The 5,000-nt window shown below is 51.2% G+C and overlaps 1 non-coding gene across 1 annotated transcript in view; it reads left to right on the forward strand.

Annotated features, from left to right (window-relative positions):
• The first annotated feature begins 4,413 nt into the window (after nucleotides 1-4,413).
• Nucleotides 4,414-5,000, forward strand: part of LOC124584168 — a 1,910-nt gene continuing 1,323 nt past the window's right edge. Inside the window, exon 1 of the ribosomal RNA XR_006974574.1 lies at nucleotides 4,414-5,000. This exon is cut by the window's right edge and continues 1,323 nt beyond it. This is a non-coding gene — a ribosomal RNA (small subunit ribosomal RNA).

Consider the following 5,000-nt stretch of genomic DNA (forward strand, 5'->3'; position numbering starts at 1 on the left):
ATATCGTACCGTAACCTAACCTATGTCGTACCGTAACCTAACCTATGTCGTACCGTAACCTAACCTATGTCGTACCGTAACCTAACCTATGTCGTACCGTAACCTAACCTATGTCGTACCGTAACCTAACCTATGTCGTACCGTAACCTAACCTATGTCGTACCGTAACCTAACCTATGTCGTACCGTAACCTAACCTATGTCGTACCGTAACCTAACCTATGTCGTACCGTAACCTAACCTATGTCGTACCGTAACCTAACCTATGTCGTACCGTAACCTAACCTATGTCGTACCGTAACCTAACCTATGTCGTACCGTAACCTAACCTATGTCGTACCGTAACCTAACCTATGTCGTACCGTAACCTAACCTATGTCGTACCGTAACCTAACCTATGTCGTACCGTAACCTAACCTATGTCGTACCGTAACCTAACCTATGTCGTACCGTAACCTAACCTATGTCGTACCTTAACCTAACCTATGTCGTACCTTAACCTAACCTATGTCGTACCTTAACCTAACCTATGTCGTACCTTAACCTAACCTATGTCGTACCTTAACCTAACCTGTATTGCGCCTTAACCTAACCTGTATTGCGCCTTAACCTAACCTGTATTGCGCCTTAACCTAACCTGTATTGCGCCTTAACCTAACCTGTATTGCGCCTTAACCTAACCTGTATTGCGCCTTAACCTAACCTGTATTGCGCCTTAACCTAACCTGTATTGCGCCTTAACCTAACCTGTATTGCGCCTTAACCTAACCTGTATTGCGCCTTAACCTAACCTGTATTGCGCCTTAACCTAACCTGTATTGCGCCTTAACCTAACCTGTATTGCGCCTTAACCTAACCTGTATTGCGCCTTAACCTAACCTGTATTGCGCCTTAACCTAACCTGTATTGCGCCTTAACCTAACCTGTATTGCGCCTTAACCTAACCTGTATTGCGCCTTAACCTAACCTGTATTGCGCCTTAACCTAACCTGTATTGCGCCTTAACCTAACCTGTATTGCGCCTTAACCTAACCTGTATTGCGCCTTAACCTAACCTGTATTGCGCCTTAACCTAACCTGTATTGCGCCTTAACCTAACCTGTATTGCGCCTTAACCTAACCTGTATTGCGCCTTAACCTAACCTGTATTGCGCCTTAACCTAACCTGTATTGCGCCTTAACCTAACCTGTATTGCGCCTTAACCTAACCTGTATTGCGCCTTAACCTAACCTGTATTGCGCCTTAACCTAACCTGTATTGCGCCTTAACCTAACCTGTATTGCGCCTTAACCTAACCTGTATTGCGCCTTAACCTAACCTGTATTGCGCCTTAACCTAACCTGTATGGCGCCTTAACCTAACCTGTATGGCGCCTTAACGTAACCTGTATTGCGCCTTAACGTAACCTGTATTGCGCCTTAACGTAACCTATATTGCGCCTTAACCTAACCTATATTGCGCCTTAACGTAACCTATATTGCGCCTTAACGTAACCTATATTGCGCCTTAACCTAACCTATATTGCGCCTTAACCTAACCTATATTGCGCCTTAACCTAACCTATATTGCGCCTTAACCTAACCTATATTGCGCCTTAACCTAACCTATATTGCGCCTTAACCTAACCTATATTGCGCCTTAACGTAACCTATATTGCGCCTTAACCTAACCTATATTGCGCCTTAACCTAACCTATATTGCGCCTTAACCTAACCTATATTGCGCCTTAACGTAACCTATATTGCGCCTTAACGTAACCTATATTGCGCCTTAACCTAACCTATATTGCGCCTTAACCTAACCTATATTGCGCCTTAACCTAACCTATATTGCGCCTTAACCTAACCTATATTGCGCCTTAACCTAACCTATATTGCGCCTTAACGTAACCTATATTGCGCCTTAACGTAACCTATATTGCGCCTTAACGTAACCTATATTGCGCCTTAACGTAACCTATATTGCGCCTTAACGTAACCTATATTGCGCCTTAACGTAACCTATATTGCGCCTTAACGTAACCTATATTGCGCCTTAACCTAACCTATATTGCGCCTTAACGTAACCTATATTGCGCCTTAATGTAACCTATATTGCGCCTTAATGTAACCTATATTGCGCCTTAATGTAACCTATATTGCGCCTTAATGTAACCTATATTGCGCCTTAATGTAACCTACGTTGCGCCTTAACGTAACCTACGTTGCGCCTTAACGTAACCTACGTTGCGCCTTAACGTAACCTACGTTGCGCCTTAACGTAACCTACGTTGCGCCGTAACGTAACCTACGTTGCGCCGTAACGCAACCCACGTTGCGCCGTAACGTAACCCACGTTGCGCCGTAACGTAACACACGTTGGGCCTTAACCCAACACACGTTGGGCCTTAACCCAACACACGTTGGGCCTTAACCCAACACACGTTGGGCCTTAACCCAACACACGTTGGGCCTTAACCCAACACACGTTGGGCCTTAACCCAACACACGTTGGGCCTTAACCCAACACACGTTGGGCCTTAACCCAACACACGTTGGGCCTTAACCCAACACACGTTGGGCCTTAACCCAACACACGTTGGGCCTTAACCCAACACACGTTGGGCCTTAACCCAACACACGTTGGGCCTTAACCCAACACACGTTGGGCCTTAACCCAACACACGTTGGGCCTTAACCCAACACACGTTGGGCCTTAACCTGCTCTGTAATTGTCATACGACGCGTTAAATTAGTGTAGTGTTGCCTAACTGCAACCCCCGCAATATAGTTTGCTACTCGCACTGCCCGGTCCCCAGTGTATCGCTTCATGTTAAACACCTTGCAGCTATACACTGTAATGTGGATGGCAGCAGGACGTACATGCTCAATGCCCTTTGCAGTTGTTCATTGGCATTTGCAGTTGTTCATTGGCATTTGCATGGCGAAGCACTTAGCCTACGCTGTGGTACGGCCTGTGTCAACTGTCCGCTGATGTTGTACGTCCAAATCACACACTGTACTGCACATTGGTCCTCATGTACTGAATGATACATCGTGGTACATGTGACCGTACAACGACTGCGCCAACAACGGCGAACCATGCGGTCCAAATGTTGTGCACTCAGCTACGTGTCGTCTCCCTATAAGAGCTGGATTGCAGTGTGGTATGCCCTGGATGGCGATCAGCATGAGCCGTCTGTTGATGTAGTGGCGCGTGTTGTCAGACGTAGTCGTCTCTTCTCACACACCGTGATAGCATGGTGCACTGCGTTCCACATCTGCGACATGCGACAGAGGCCGGTTGACAGTCGTTCGCGCAATGGACATCGCATACGTACGGGGGCCACCTTCCACGTGTTCGCGAAGCGTGCACATGTTGTTGCGTGTATGTGGGCAGACATAGTGTGTCGTGACACCTGACACAGGCATGCAACAATCGTTGAATTTGCAAATGGCGATGGACGCCTACGTTTGCTGGTGACGTTACGCAAATGAACAACTGGTAAACCGTTGTGGTGCGGTTGTTCTCGCTAGAGGTGAATCAGTGATGGCGACGATCGGTTGAGCTACCAACCGGTTGTTCCAGCGATACCCACCATGCCCACGAACGTGAATGGCATCTGGGTGTGAAGCGATACGCGGCGGTGGCTGGGTGGGACCGTCCCCGGCCGGTGAGGGGGGGCCTCCCGGCGTGCTGGCCGCGCGGTGCGTGGGCGCACGCGCTACAGCCGGCTGGTGGGGGCGGCCAGTGGCAGGCGCGCCGGCCGACGGAGGCGGCAGGCGGCGCAGCTGCGCGCCGGCGCACCCTGCACGCGGCGCCGTGCGGCCAAAGTAGGTCCTCGCGGGCCCGGTGCGAAGCGCGGTGGACATCTGCAGTGTGCTGGTCCGATTGAGGACTGTGTGCGCTGAGGATGCGCCGCCGCCCGGCGCTCGGCGCCGCGACGCCGTCTGCTGCTCGGTCGCCTCTGCGGTTCTCGCAGGTGGTTTGTATCGCAGCTGTGCGGACGTGTTGGCGCGTGCGCTGTGCTGGGAGAGTTCGCTTCGGCACCCAAGTGGGGCTTTTGTCCTTCTGTGGCGCTGGCGTTGGAGCTGCCGGTCACCGTAGGTGGCGCGTGTTGTCTCCCGCCGGCAATGCCACGACAGCACGCTCCCGGGCCTCTGTCGGCAGCGGCAAGCTCAGTTGGGAGCACGGGTGGTCGCACCTAAAGCGTCTACTCGCCAAACTCCGGGCGATTGCGCCTCTCTCGAACCCGACCAAGTACTTAGGACGGCGCTGCGCGCCGCCGGGACCTGAGAGGGTTTCGAGGTGTATGGTGCAGGGGAGCTCAGCCTCCTCCTGTTTGCAGAATAATTGAGCGGACGCTTGCGTGTTCGCGCGGGCCCCCGGGAAACACTCCCGGGCGGCCGGCTGCTCAGCTCTAGTTGACGCAGCTCCCTGGTTGATCCTGCCAGTAGTCATATGCTTGTCTCAAAGATTAAGCCATGCATGTCTCAGTACAAGCCGCATTAAGGTGAAACCGCGAATGGCTCATTAAATCAGTTATGGTTCCTTAGATCGTACCCACGTTACTTGGATAACTGTGGTAATTCTAGAGCTAATACATGCAAACAGAGTCCCGACCAGAGATGGAAGGGACGCTTTTATTAGATCAAAACCAATCGGTCGGCTCGTCCGGTCCGTTTGCCTTGGTGACTCTGAATAACTTTGGGCTGATCGCACGGTCCTCGTACCGGCGACGCATCTTTCAAATGTCTGCCTTATCAACTGTCGATGGTAGGTTCTGCGCCTACCATGGTTGTAACGGGTAACGGGGAATCAGGGTTCGATTCCGGAGAGGGAGCCTGAGAAACGGCTACCACATCCAAGGAAGGCAGCAGGCGCGCAAATTACCCACTCCCGGCACGGGGAGGTAGTGACGAAAAATAACGATACGGGACTCATCCGAGGCCCCGTAATCGGAATGAGTACACTTTAAATCCTTTAACGAGTATCTATTGGAGGGCAAGTCTGGTGCCAGC

This window comes from Schistocerca americana, unplaced genomic scaffold, assembly GCF_021461395.2.
Source record: "Schistocerca americana isolate TAMUIC-IGC-003095 unplaced genomic scaffold, iqSchAmer2.1 HiC_scaffold_47, whole genome shotgun sequence".
Lineage (NCBI taxonomy): Eukaryota > Metazoa > Arthropoda > Insecta > Orthoptera > Acrididae > Schistocerca > Schistocerca americana.